Source organism: Callithrix jacchus, chromosome 4 (genome assembly GCF_049354715.1).
Source record: "Callithrix jacchus isolate 240 chromosome 4, calJac240_pri, whole genome shotgun sequence".
NCBI classification, from domain to species: domain Eukaryota; kingdom Metazoa; phylum Chordata; class Mammalia; order Primates; family Cebidae; genus Callithrix; species Callithrix jacchus.
Window position 1 is genome coordinate 23,300,006 of NC_133505.1, and position 15,630 is coordinate 23,315,635.

Below are 15,630 nucleotides of genomic sequence, written 5' to 3' on the forward strand. Positions count from 1 at the left end.
ATAACCTTAAAAAAAACAAAAAACAGGTCAGGTGCAGTGGCTCATGCCTGTAATCCCAGAACTCTGGGAAGCAAAGGTGGTTGGATCACCTGAGGTCAGGAGTTTGAGACCAGCCTGGCTAACATGTTGAAACGCTGTCTTTACTAAAATTACAAAAATTAGCCGGGTATAGTGGTGCACGCCTCTAATCCCAGCTACTCGGGAGGCTGAGGCAGGAGAATCACTTGAACCTGGGTGAGCCAAGACTGCACCACTCCACTCCAGTCTGGGTGACAAGCATCAAAGTCTGTCACAAAATAAAACAACCCAACCAAAATCTAATAATTTCTGCTGAGTAAGCATCTTTTATTTTTCAAGTTAGGATTATTCTTCATGGCCAAAAAGCCAAGCGGACACTATTCCAAGTGACTTGTTCAATTCTGGGCTCAGACATGAATTGTGAAAGAACACTGAGTAAAATGAAGACAAACTCATAAAAACAGAACAAGTGACCTTGCAAGTCCATTCCTTCCAACTCTAAAATTCTATGTTTTTTAGAGTCTTAGTTAAGATGAGGGCCCTCCTTTCTTTCAATTCACCATCTGATGGTTTAAACTTAACTTGAGACTTCCTTTAAGTTCAGGATTCCTTTTCTACAGAGACTATGTTTTCCAGGATGTCTATGATTTCTCTGGTATCTAGGGATCTTCTTTATCATTTACTTTTAAAAATCCATGATATTTTATATATTCTTTTGGTGATAAACTCATACAATTCACATCAGAAATACAGACAAATGGCCAGGCGCAGTGGAATACAGACAAATGGCCACAATGGTGGCTCATGCCTGTAATCCCAGCACTTTGGGAGGCCAAGCAGGTGGATCACTTGAGGTCAGGAGTTCGAGACCAGCCTGATCAATACAGCAAAACCCTGACTCTACTAAAAATACAAAAATTAGGGGAACGCGATGGCGCATGCCTATAGTTCCAGCTAGTTGAGAGCCTGAGACAGGAGAATTGCTTGAACTTGGGAGGCGGAGGTTGCAGTGAGCTGAGATTGCACCACTGTATTCCAGCCTGGGCAACAGAGTGAGACTCTGTCTCCAAAAAAAAAAAAAAGGGAATACAGACAAACAACCTACAGACCACCTGGTATGGTATTTGGACATCATCTGAATCTGTTAATGAATAACTTTTTTCTACGAATCTGGGCAAAATAAATAATATTTTAGTGTATGTCTAACCATACCAAAAGGTTTATTCTAACACATCATGTTAACTCATGAAGCAGCTGCACATCACTGAAGGGGAAGGGAAGTATGCAGAAATCAATTTTCCACCTAAAACTCCTGGGTGTAAATCATTCTAAGTATCTTTCAAACTTCCCTGTCTCCTTAAGCCTAGCATGGTGAATCAATGTATGATTAATTCAACCTTTTGTAGGGGTGACTCAGGATCATCACAATGAACAACTTATACTAGGCCGCCTTTGGAAACTAATGACATATCCTCCCCTACTTTACTTTTGCCACTCTACCATGTGGTCATGCTTTTTTCTCAATTGAAAATTTTACTGAGATAATTGTGGATACACAGGTAGTTGTAAGAAGCAACTCAGAGGACTCCTCTGTCCAGTCTGTGAAACTCCCCCAAGAGGAACCCGCCATGCACCACACCATGTGAATTCTTGGCTCATCCCCTGACATCTTTTCTGCTTGCTGTTAATGTGTCTCCCTCTGATGGCTTTTATCCACCCCCAACATTGGCCTCTGAAGTGTTGACTGGAAAATGTGAGAGACAAGGTGGTCAAGGCGGTATCTACAGTAAGAATAAATAGAGCGAAAGTGCAGTCCTAAAGGATCAATAGGAATCAAAGCAGGAGTGTTAGTACCCAGACTTCCTAACACCTTTGTGGCTTTGAAAGCTTTATTTTATATACCTCTCCCCCCACCTACACCCTGCTGGCTCTTACCCACAAGCACATCCGTTGAATATTCTGGACCGAAGCATGCCAAATAAATGACCTCTACATAAGCAACATATTACTTGAGTCAGCTAGCTAATCAATTGCTATATCCACAACGGTAATTGGCACTCCAACAGTATCTAGTGTCTTACTCTTAACACTATCTACCAAGCCATTAACAGTTTAGAATAAATACACATAGCTTAAAAAAGGAGGAAGTGTTTTATTTTGTTTTACTGAACTCACTGATGTTTCTGAGGAAGTTTTAACTTACCAATTACTGGTACTATGGAACAATTCAATTACATAAGTTGAAGGAATGAAGTTATAAGAAAGATACAATGAAGAGCATTCATTACAAATGTGCTTTAGAGACTTCAGTAAATAAGAAAACCGTCACTTTGTTCTACTGCATTAGGAACTTCTCAAACAAAGAAGCTTGATGGAGGCAGACAGAGAGGTGCTTATCAGCTTAGGACACGGGAAGGATGGTACAATTAACTGTCACACAGTCAGATATAATTCACTCTGATGAGGCCAATGAAAGAAAACAAGGCAAAGAAAGGGCCCATGTTGTCCCTTTACATAATATCCAAATATCCCAGCACAGAAACCATCTTTTCCTCAAGTGTTATCTACACACGTGGCCTGAGAAGAAAGGCAGTAAGTAAACCTTTGGGGAGTTGGGGAGAATGAAGGAAAAGAAAACAAGAAAAGGAAAAAGGAAGACCTCTTATCTGAACCACAAATGCCTCATGCTGCGCACTCCAAGCTGAAATGCAGTATAGTAGGTATTCTAAGGGGGCAAAGAAAAAACAATTGCATTTCTTTCCTATTACTGATTGCTCTCTGCCTCACAGACCCAGCTCAGCCAAGTAGAAAACCGCTGCCATGAGTTCTGCAGAAGCTGCATGTCCTGCCCCAGCAGTCTGAAGGTGAAGCATGGTAAACAGAGGTGGACAGCTCAGGGAGGATCCAGAGAAGACACAGAAAAGCACACCAGGTACCTCCACTAGCCACCCACAGTCCATGTTATAGGCTAGATAGAGGTCACCCTCTCAAAGTTAGAAGGTGCTCTAAAAACAGCTGGAGACTGGAGACCATAAACTACAAAATGCCTGTTAAGATACTAAGAAAAACACAGTTTTATTTTAAAACAGATGCACACAGAGAATTGTTTCTTCTGCCGTGACAATACAGTTCCTTAGCATTCAGAGTGCCAGACAAACTACAATCAGAAACATATTCCAAACAGTGTGAAGATGGAAGGAAAAAGAGCTCCTTTCTCTCCCTCCCCCATCTCCCCCCAAAAAAAGAAAGAAGAAAGCCACAACACACCAGAAATAGCCTATGTGAGTCTGCTTCTAAGAGCCAAAGGATGTGTGCACTACTAGTGGCTCCCTTGCAATACGTGTTATAGTGAGCTCAACCATGACTATATATGGTATGTTTACGGAGTGAATGGACACAAACACAAAGCAGAACTTATATCAGACCCAAACTGACTTTTAAAGAGCATGGTTTCTCCACATTTATGGCCACAAGACGTCCCATAAGTCAGAGCTAACTGCGGATGCTTCCAGAGGCAACGTCTCCTGACTTACTGGCACTGGGTTTTAGTGACTCCACCTCACTGCCCTCCCCAGCTGTCTGCGTGTGCACACACTTCCTTCTCCGTCCCCACCTCGCTTCCTCCCCTCCCATCTCCTGCTTTCCCCGCTCTCAGGCCATCTACCCCACAGTCCCACGGAGACATAAATGCACACTCAAGAATGCTGCTGCTGAATGGGGCCTATGTTACATGACAGAGGGCACGGCAAGCAGGCCATCGACTGCTCTAGAAACAGCTGGCAAGGCCGAGGCCCACAGCCACTGCCTGCTTCTCGCACAGGCTCCACAAAGTATTTTATTCACATCGATGTTCTGCCTAGAAAGAAAGCCAGACACTGAAGTGTGTGTGTGTGTGTGTGTGTGTGTGTGTTGGTGGGGGGAGTCTAGTCTGAAGATGTATTGAAGTCCTGGGAAGGTTGCGGGGGGCACAGAGCAGAAAGGAGAGGAACACAGAGAAGTGGGGTAGGGAGGCAGGGAAAGAGAAAAAGAGGGGGGAGGGGAAGGCTTCATCACTGGCTTTAACAGTCTTGTCCAACCTGTTCTGCGGTATGTTCTGTTAACTCCTTTCTGGCAAATAGATGCAAACAGCAACCCCTTTCTTCCCTCTTCTTTTCCCCACAGGCATAGGGCAGTTAAAGGCACAGAAAAATTCCAAAGAAAAGACAGGCCCATTACTGACTGAAATCAACTCATAATTTTGATCATCTAGAGTGAGACCTCCACTATCAGCTACTGGGGCTGACATTTCCCTGGAAACAACCAACCCTACAGGCCCTCTCCATCTCCCAATTCTCCTCCTACCCTGCAAAAAGGGAAATCGAGATTAGGTCCTCTAAAACAGATACATCGAGATTAGGCTGGGCTAGCTCCAATTGTCACGCACTTGAACAAAGCGCTAGGTAAAAAAGAAGCATCAAGTTCTTTTCTTCTTTCTTGGTTGATGTTAGGCATTTACAGGGTTAAGAAGGGCAGCCTGAAGACCAGAAATTTACCTGCTTAGCAACAGAAGCATCAGCTAAGCTGTACTGGTTGTTTTGATATAGAAAAGCAGTTTCTACCTGGTGAAAATTCCTGGTGATGTTTCAATTGCCATTTTAAGCAACACACATATTAATCACAGGTAGAAGCCAGCAAGAAACTATGGGAAAAGGAGAAAAGTCCAAGGAGACTTTGCTCAGTTTAAAGGTGCAGATCAAAACCAGCCACCAAAACATGGGACCACACATGTAAACCTGCGGTGAAAATTAGAACAGATCAGAGCTGAGAAAGCTGCTCTTGGAAGCACTAATACACAAGCTCATTTCTCCCTAACTTGTTTATGGCTGCTTAGGCTTCACATGGACCTTCAGGGTTCTTCAGGTAGTGGGAAGAGTCGGTGTCCTTTTTAATCATAAAAAGACAGACCTTCCCCTCTACACAAAGAGATGAAGAACAAAGCGTGACTCTTACAAAAGATTATACTTTCCCCTTCGACTATGTTTGTATGTCACAATTTTATAAAAAATGTAAATGTAACCCAGGGCCTCCATAACCTCTCTGAAAGACAACAAATAAATATATCTACTTAGAAATTCAACTATAGAAAGCTGCTTCATTTTCAACAAGTGACTGTTTCATTTTTGGAAGCTCCAGGATACCGAGGCTCATAGAGTTGGTTGCTGTAGGATGTTTACTGCTGCCTTCACAGAAATTTATCTCCTTGGCAGAATCAAGGCCTACAAGCAGTTAGAACCAACAATTTGAACCAGTTGTTGAATATGTAAAGTACAGCAGAAAAAGATTAAAATGTACTTTATTAACTAAAATACAAAGAAATAGCAATCGCTTGTAAAAAGAAAGAAGGAATGTCAATGCATATAACCAGAGAACACAACACCTATATAATTACGCAGAGTCAAAGAATGTATATGTGAGAGAAACAAAACAAAAATGAAAATCCTAACATTAATGCTATCACCTTTGCATGAGACCCTGTTTCAAGAGCAGAAGAACATGAAATTAAACAGTTACTTATACTCTTCATTACCACATTGTAAAGTTTGGTGTTGATGGCTTCCCTTAAATTCTTTTTTAAAGATTAAATTTTACATTATAATATAGTTGACAAAATTATATATGTATGGTGTACAGGTGAGGTTTTGATATATGTATACATTGTGAAACGGTTAAATCAAGCTAACATCTATCACCTCAAAGTCTTATTTTTTGTTATAAGAACATTTAAGATCGTAAGTTCTAAACTAAAGACGATTATTTGTGCAGAAAGCTCAAAAAGAAAAAATAGAAAGTTTTATTATTTCCTAAGTCATTATATTTTTTCTTCAACCCAATTTAAAGGAAAATTTGGAAGTCACATGTTTGAGAATATAAAAAATATGTGCAAAACCAAGCCACAAAAACAATCCCTCCCTTTAATACAGTAAAATACTTGCACTTATTCAGGATCCCTAGACCAACAGTTTGAGCCAAGTGCTGCACACTTACTACATTTGAAAAAATATAAGCTGGGTCAAAGAAATTCTAGTGTGGACAAAATGGTGGTATTTAAAGCAAAAATTTGGCCTATGCAAAAAAAAAGAAAAGAAAAGAAAAAAAGGCTGCAGTGATGCACACTGGTCGCCGGCAGAGTGGGCTGCGGAGGCCAGTTGTATCTAACAGTTGTGCTCAAAACAACAAATGGTGCATTCATAAACTGCAAAAGCAGAGGCTGTTCAGAGGCTGTAAAGTCTGCATCCGAATGATGAGCGGCCGACTTAGCTGTTGTTCCACAGCAAGGCAGTGAAAAAAAAAGGACTGAATTCAGTTAGAAGCACAGGCTGTCACTTCAGTTGTGGCAAAACGGTCTAGATAAAGAGGCCCTGAACACCATTTACTCTTCTTCTAACAGAGCTGGGCCTAATGATAATTGAGTCAACACCTCTACATAAGATAATACTGCAAGAGCCAGTGTTGGGAGAAAGACCAACTAGAAACTAGAACATGCACCTCCCCACACCCTTCTTGGTTTAAGAAAATATCCACCACCACAAAACCCATAGTGTCAGACCAAGGGAGTGGTCTGCTATAGCCTGATTACCTATGCCCTTAACAAAAGAAACATCTGGTACCAGCTACTCAGCATCCCTGAAAACCATCAGAGCTCCAACTTCTTAAAAAATTAATGAGCCTACCAGAGTCAGCACAGGAACCACAATGCCTCACTTAATAGAAAACACTCAAGTTTTCAGCAAGCAAGCATCAGATGGGAGAATTTCCTTAGGTATCATTTCCTAACCCTTTTAGCTATATTTCCCCCCAAAATCCCAGTGGCTCAAAAGTATTCGTCTCAAGACAAGTTTCCAACATGAATGTAAAAGTGACCTGTTTCTAATGTACAGTTTTGAAAAGCTTTATTAGGGCTGTGCATTTGCATCGCTTGGGAAGCTTCCAATGGCCATGCCCCAGCCAGTGGTTCATGCTCCACCAGAACCTCCTGGAGTGAGGTCCCAGCATGTGAAGAAGGGAAGAGTTATCCCCCTAAGAAGAAGGAAGAATCACAGTTATGAGAAAAGGTCCAGCAAAAGGGAGGTAAGTCTCAAAGAGAAGAGAGGCCGTGCCATGTAAAGTCACTGAATTCCTTTTAGGGTCCTAGAGTGCCTGGCACTGCTGTTTTCCCTGCCCAGCCTTGGGACAGAAGTCAGTGCCCTGGCTTGGTAAGCTGCCCTACCATATGGCTGCAGAGGCCCCAGCTCATGGAGCGGGCCTGCTGGTGGGGGGGGGGGTCAAGCCTGATGCCACGGACTGTCTCAGAGTAAGACAGGGCACACTCAGCAAAGCGCCTGGCAGCAGGCAACCTTTAGCCACCGGCACAGCATGATGGTTCCCAAACAGCGACCTGCTGCCCTCCGTGGCGACGTACTTCCAGTACAGAACATCGAGCAACTGCGTCCTGGAGGGAGACCTGACAGAGGGCAGGCGGGAGAGGACAATGGCGTCCAGCTTTGGGGTGGCAGGGAAGGGTATGGGAGCCGGCTCCCTGAGGAGGGTGTAAAAGTGGAAGCCGCGGGAGCTGGCTGGGCTCTGTGTGGCCCTCCACCTTCATTCCCAGAAAATGGCTTTTTTTTTTTTTCTTGGAGATGGAGTTACACCCTTGTTGCTATGCTGAAGTGCAGAAGCGCGATCTCAGCTCAGGCCTCCAGGGTTCAACCAATTCTGCTTCAATGTCCTGAGGAGCTGGGACTACATGCGCCCAGCACGCCCGGCTAGTTTTATTATTATTATTATTATTATTATTATTATTATTTTAGTATAGACGGGGTTTCACCATGTCGCCCAGGGTGTTCTCAAACGCCTGACCTCAGATGATCATCAGCTCAGCCTCCCAAAGTGATGAGATTACAGGCGTGAGCCACCACGCCCGGCCCGGAGGCAGACACAGTGCCCAGCCCAGAAAACGGCTCTTTTCAGAAAGGAGAAGGCAACTGCCCAGGCCTCTGCGGAAAGAGCCAGAAAGAGACAGAAAGGCAGAAGGCCCTGCCTCCCGGCCTGGCCACACGTCTAACGGTTCTCCTGGGCTCTGTCCTGCACACACCCCACTCCTTCCAGGTCCGCTGTGCCGAAGGCAGTGTCTGCACCCCTCCTCCTCGTCAAAAAAGGCTTTGGGAGCATTTTCTAGATCCCTGGGGTTTTCTTTTTTTAAAAAAAAATTTTTTGGAGCTACCCATCATGAAATACCCAGCTACATGGTTTTATTCCGAAATAGCCATCAGGGAAGTCAAAAATTCCAATGGAGACTGATTTGGGGAAAAAAATAGAAAATGCGAGTGGTCACATTCATGTCTATGCAAATCTTGCGAAAATTTAAGTGGTCACAGGCTAAATGCTCTCTAATTGGTGAAGAAAGGCGGGCGGGGGGGGGGAGGTGGGGCGGGCACGGATTCACTCCGAGCACAAACTCATCTTCTAATCTTTCCCTGGGAGGAACTTATTATTTGAGCTCAGTTGCTAAAGCTTTGGTTCTTCATTAGGTTGTGTTCCCAGCGACCGTGCCCTTCGCAGCTGAGGAAAGCACTTCAAGATCCGCTGGAAGATGCAGCGCTCCTCACAGGGGAACCCCAGCGTGAACGAACGCTGAGCCCCGCCCCGCCCGGCCCCCGCCCGCCCGCCAGCCAATCAGCGCCCGCCGCCCTGACTGACGGCCTCGCTACCCGCTCACAGTGCACCCACCCCAGGCGCCCTGGGGGCGGACCGATGGGGCCCCCTGCAGCAGTGGAGCCTTGACCCAAGCCGATGCTGGCAGTCCACCTCCCGCTCCCTGCCCGCAGCTCCTGGACAAGGAGAGCACGGACAGACCCTCGAGTCCCTAGGAGGGCCGCTGAGCACCTTCATCCGTGCCAACACAACTCTACTCAGACCGTGTTCCCAAGGCACAATGGCTGCCCGGCTCTGAGGGAAGGCACCCGCTGTCTTCCCCTCACCCCGCCCAGAAGCGGAACAGGGTGAAAAGACCGTCTGAGGTGGGGCACGGGTCACCCACGCTGGCGCTCCAGGGCCAGCGCGCGAGAGCCACCACACGAAGCCTGGCGCGTGCAAGCCCACCCGCAAGCAGGACCAAGTTCAATTTCAAGTTTAGGGACACCACCCTAAGGAACAACGCTTGTTCTATGTTCGCAACTTCCACTTCAGGGTCAGCTGCGTTAGTCATGGGGCAGAACCCGAACCAGCTGTCCAGCTAGGGAGTAAAAAGCGGGGCCCAGCGGCTTCAAAATCTACAGGACCGGAGGGGCAGGAGAAGAATTTTTGTCAGTAATTTCTTAAACGTTCATGTCGTTTTCTCTAAAAATAAGCACAAATCACATTCCCGTTTTCAAAATTGATAGGCAAAAGTTGGGGAACGTTACATGATCTCAAAACACATGTTTATTCTACATCGGTGTTTCAGATTTCATCCTAGCACTTAGTTTACGAGTAACTGCGCTAACTCCAGAAACGAAATTGATTATCAGAAGGCAATCCTAAACAATCTTTGAGAAGGGGAAAAAAAGGATCCTTATAAAATTCAAAGGGGTCTTCAGAATCACCATGATAAGTGTTGTGTTGTCTTTGATAGGGCCTTGAGAATCTTTCATCCTAGAAAGAAGCCCTGAATAATTTTTTTTAATTGAAAGAAAAAAACATGTTTTAAAGTTACTTGCCTTACCACTCACACCATGAACAAATGTTTTACCTTCAGTACATAAAAAAGCTGGCAAAGAAGCCCTATGGCAGGCCCACATAAAGAGATTTAAAGTGTGAGGCCTGATGGTCTTTCCCCTAAATTCTCAATAATTAAAACAAATTCAACATCCATGTGACCTTGGACTCTCTCATTTTCATCTGTCTCTTGCAGTATACTCTCTGTGCTAACCATTCAGCACACTGCAAGTCCTGATAAAAGTAGTTAATGTTTACTGAAACCTGCGCATGAACTGTACTAAACCTGATAGGAATGAAAAAGCCAAAGTTCTGCTAACAGCATCTATGTACAATAAAAAAGAGTGGGTGGGGAAATGGACCAACAAGGAATTTTTTTCTAGTCTGAATCTAAGGTTCTGACTGATAAAATATGAATTTCCAAAGTCAAATAAATTAAGCCAATATATATCACCAATGAAAAGATTATCTATTTTATCTTTTTGGAAATTTTTGGACACAAATATACCTGAATGATTTTACAGATTTTCTTTTTTTATGGAACTTGAATCTGTTTATATTTCATGTTCTCCCATACTTTTTTTTTGAAGGCCCAACTACCTGATCAATAACCAATTAAATTATATTGTCAAGTTATTTATTCATCTGAATAGCCACACATAGGTTATAGCAGAAGGAAACTATTTCATGCAAAAATAAATTTAACATTTCAACAGTCAGCATCTAAGACATTTTTCTCCCCTTAACTAGTTAACTTCAGTCTAACCAGATCTTTAACGTTTTGGACCATTACATTCTCTCAAAGTATACTGAGTTAAATATCAAAACCTACTAATATTTTTGGCTTACTGACACACTGTCTTTTCCTCTCATTTCTACACTATTCCTTTCTCTCCGGTTACCTCAGTTAAAATAAAATTTCAACTTACACACATATACATACGCACACTGTACTCAGAACAGGATGCTCTCAGGTGTTTAAAGCCAACTTTCTCTCTCCCCCACCCCCCCACCTTGCTTCAAAGGCAGCAATAGAACCAGTCACCTTGGAAACAAACATCACCCAGTGTTTGCAGAACAAACAATGGTACCTTTTCAGCCAGTACCAGGCAGGCAGGGCAAGGGGCAGCCAAGCAATTCTGGGCCTTACAGGAGTGTTAACATATTGTATTCATTCAGTGCATGAAAAAGTAGTTCAGTACTAATAGTGAAATGCTCTCAAATGTGTGAACCTTTGGCTAGAAACCATACACAAAGTGAGTAAGGTTTAAAAGCAAATATAGCTACCCACTAGTTAGAAAAAACATATTCTCATTATTTTTGCAATTGTTTTACCTTACTCATGAAAAAGGTAAACTATACTCGTTATGGGGGATTACCTTCTCCAGCAACTAGGAACAAGTGGCTTTAAAAAACAAAACGAAGTGTCATCTAACTGCTCCCATGAAACAATCATATTCATGTCACTTTTGTCCCAACATGCTATCATATGTTGATTTTTCAATGTGTATGCTGCTGCTGGGTGCCTTAACCTATTTGTGAATTTCTGGTATTAAAAAAGAAATATAAGTATGAGCTAGAAAACTGTCAATGTTCAGAGCACTTTTTAAAACAAGGCCAAAGAGATACATAAATCTATAAGGGCCTTGGGTAACAACCACCACTTTGACCTTGGATAACAGTTACTAAACTTTCATTTTCTGAAGACTTACAAAAGCTAATCATTTTGGGTAGCTCAAGTTTTAAGGGAGATTTTTTGTTACTGTTTTAAAAAAGCTCAACTGGATAGTTAATTTAAAAAACATTCAAATGTCCTTCAGATCCTTCAGAATGAAACTTCAAAATGTTCAATGTAAGTAACAGTTTCCTCTATTCTGGGTGTGTGCCGAAGTTTTCCTTCCCACCAATTAAGAGAGAAGGCTGGGCCCAACTGAATTATTTGGACAGGAGTTTGATGTCAGTTAAATACCACAGTAACTGGCATTTTCTATCACCTCCAGACTAAAGGACAAATGCCTAATTAACATGGACCAACATGCAGCTTAAACTGGAAAAGTGCCTGTCCTTTTTCTTTCTTTTCTTTTTTTCTGAGAGATTTAGGTCTTTAACATCCTTGAGTTAAAGCACACAAAGGGTGTCTAATGCCATCTGACTGAGGTGTAAAAGTCTAATTAACTAATGTTTTTTGCAGCGATAGTAAATCAGTTAACATTATTAATCTTCCTGACTGAGCATAAGTGAGTGAGGAGGGCTATTGAAAAGGAGCTAAACAGTTAGACTGGGTACCCTTGAAAAAGAAAAGAAACTCTGAAAGTGATGACTGATGATACTGAAAATAACTGAGAAATACTTAAAATCCAACCGCTCGTGGGGCCTAGCACCAGTCAAGAGACTCTGGAAAGCTGAGGCTGCCGCTCCAGGGCAGGGAGAGGAAGAGGAGGAGCCAGGCAGCAGTGAAATGACTCTCATCTCCCATCCTTCCCTCCCAGCATCACCGAGACAGGCACGGCTTTCTCACGTGCTGGAGGCTTCCCTGCCTTAAGTTAATGCTGTACCTTTCCAACTAATGTTTTTAGTAGACCAAACAGAAGTTTGGAGCTGTGTGGGCAAATGACTCCAACAGTGCAGCCAGTCAGGCTGGTTTCAATTCATCAACAACTCTCTTAGCATTTGGCTTCTCAGTTTTATCTGCCTATATGTTTGGCATCCAAATGTGCACATGCATGATATACTCAGGTTAGCAAACCATACTTTTAAGACACTTCCTGCATGAGAACATCTGAAGAGAAAAGGCCAACAGCCAAACAATTTCTGCACCAGGGCTTAGTCTGTCCTCAGACAATGGCAGTAACTGCAGTCGGGCCCTCCACCCTCTTTTCTGGATTCCAACCCTCTATTCTCTGCCTTCCTGTACCCCAGTCCACATGGTAACTCCTTCCTAGATGGCCTGGGTGGGGTTGGGAGGGGGAAGGCGGCATTAGGTCTACCAGGTACTCTCATGGTCCCTTCCCTGCTTCTGCCACCTCACTCAGGCCTTCCCAGGAAAGCCAAGAGACAGGACTGCCCAACTCTTGACAGCAGCTGGACGTGATGAGTTAGCTCTGGGCTTTGGGAAGGGAACTCCCAGTGCTGAGCCACTCCCGTCACCAGATCCAGGGTGATGACCCCAAGCATAGCAAGCTTCCTCCATCTTCTCAAAGAATATCTCAAAGGGGCAGAATTGGGAAGGGAAGTGAAAGAAGGAGGCCAGGTGCCACAGTGGCTTTATCTTTTCCCTCCTCAATATTTCTATCAAGTTTCTGTTTCAGTGCCCCTTCACGTAAGGGGGATGTGAACCTATGCATACCTTTTTAATGAAATTCTGAGGGAAACACAACACAGGTTTAGTTAATGACAGGCTTTCACAAGCCACCTGATAAAAAATTCTTGAAAACATGAGGCTTCAGAACTCAGCTCATTCTGAATAAAGACATTTATACTTTATTGTTTTAAATGTCTTTAGAGACTGTTATTCATTACTTTGCACATTATTATACCTAAAAAATCACCTCTTCCCCTGATCAAAAATGTAGGTTCAAGAGAAAACTTTACATATGCACTCCCAAGTTCCTTATATATATTCATGATCTCCTACTCAAATAATATCTCAGGCTGAGGGTAGTGGTTCATCCCTGTAATCCCAACACTTTGGGAAGCTGAGGCTAGAGGATTGCTGGAGCCCAGGAGTTCGAGACCAGCCTGGGCAACATGGCAATATCCCATCTCTACTTAAAAATAAATAACATCTCTTACGAAAAGCTTAGTTTTTTACTATTATCTTCATTTTGCCTACCTATTGGGATCTGAAGCTACTGAAAGGGGAAGAAATCCTAACCAATTAACACAATCCTTAAGATATAGTTTATAATTCATTTCTACTTTTTAAAATACTGGCATTACTGACATCTATAAAACAAAGGCAAGAGAGAAGGTACAGATGGAGTCCCTTTTCAAATCAAACCTCTACTAAAATCAGAATTGTGAAATTGTTTTGGAATTCTTAAAGTTTGGTGGGTTTTTCCCCCTGGAAACCTGTGTAAGGTCAGTTCCATCAAAAGTCATCATCACCCCAATCACCCCCTCAGACATGGGAATCTCACTCAACTGAGCAACAGTTGGACCAGGTACGGGTTCCATTGTATGGATGGTCACAGCCCTTTAACTGAGGTCAGCTGATTTACTTAGTCATATGTCACCTCTCCCACCTGGTCCCACCACATGACAGTAATTCTCCCTGCCTGTGTTGTAAAAATTCAGTTTTAGTATTAGCAGAAAATCCAAACAATATGGTCTTCCCAAACCCCATTCTTTCCTGGACTCAGCTGATTCACACTTACTGTCTACCTGTTTTGCTAAGAAACTGCTGAAAGTTCCCTAGAGCAACTTGAAAGGGCTATAAAAGCTTGAAATAAAGATCCTATTAAATGTTTTTGAAAATATACAGATGGCATATAAAACTTAAACTGAATACCTGCTCCCAACCCCAACTCCTAGACAAAGGTAGAACGCTGGGATGCTTTTGCTGCAGGTAATACAGGCACATCAGAAATGAGGCAGCTGCCTCCCCTGCCTACATCTTGGAGAGTTAAGTGGTGCAAGAATGCTGTTGTTGTCAGAACTGTAAGAATAGCAATAAAAGAGGCATCACTGTGGAATAACCACAACTAAGCCACTAGACCCCATTTGAAAAGAGGAAAATGGAACCACAAGAGAACAAAGCCAGGTTTTTGAGGAAGGTCTCAATCTACCAGCTGGTCTTTTGGCTGTTGCCCTGCCTAAAAGCAGCGTTTAGAATGCTTAGAATTTCCCGAGATTTATGGTCCTATTCCTTTATATGGTACTTATTAATAGCTTCTACCTTCACAAAGGTTTTTGTTTACTTTTACTGATTAAAAAGAAAGAAACTGCTGCCTATGGGTATCATTGTGTCACATCCTAAGAAGATACAAGGAAGATACTCTACCCGTTTTAGAGGCGGAAAAACCAAGGTGTGAAGCTTATCTTTTTCTTTCATCATAATCAAGGTTGGGCTTACAGCCAAGACCTTATGTTTGTAGTCTCCTAGCTGACAAACCCAGTCCTCTCTCTAATAGATCACAGTAGATTAATTAAAAGAGCCAAGGGAGAGTCATTAGGTATGTTCAAATGTTTCTAACAATCTGGTGGATTGTGTTCTCTTCCCCAACTGAATTCTTTGAAATGAGGAAAATGAGGTGATATCAAGGGCTGCTTTCGAAACCATTCAGTGTATGAACAGGTGGAAGAAAATATATCTTCCTAACTTGTCATACAGTGGCTTTTAGCTCTGGAGTTACAGAACTCCACTTGCAGTTCAGAACTCGTCTAATCATTCTTTTCCTGACATTAGACTTTAGAATTACATATGCAGGATATGTCTTCCTCTAGAGCAGAGGCTCTCCAGGGAGCTATTTCAAGGGATCTACTTATTCATTTGCTCATCAAGCATCTAGAAATCAAGTAAATTTACACATATAAGTACTATTATTTTGCAAGTCTATGAAGAAGCTGCTACATTTAATAAAGATAAGCTGCACTAAAATGTTAAGAGAGTTTTTCTGTCATTAGAGCTTCTCAACAGAATCTAAAAAAAATAATTTAAATCATACTTGGGTCTGGAAATTTTTTACATTAAAAGAGTATCTTACTTTTATAAAAAGACTGAGAAAAACTGCTCTAGAATGTCCAAGTAACGTGACATTGATTTAAAGAAAAACATTCCAGGGCTGGGCACGGTGGCTCAAGACTGTAATCCCAGCACTTTGGGAGGCCGAGGCAGGTGGATCATGAGGTCAAGAGATCGAGACCATCCTGCTCAACATGGTGAAGCCCCGTCTCTACTGA

At 42.8% G+C, this 15,630-nt stretch overlaps 1 protein-coding gene across 24 annotated transcripts in view; it reads right to left on the reverse strand.

The window, feature by feature from the left end:
* Nucleotides 1-15,630, reverse strand: part of RREB1 (ras responsive element binding protein 1) — a 203,226-nt gene that overhangs the window by 105,600 nt on the left and 81,996 nt on the right. The window lies entirely within an intron of this gene.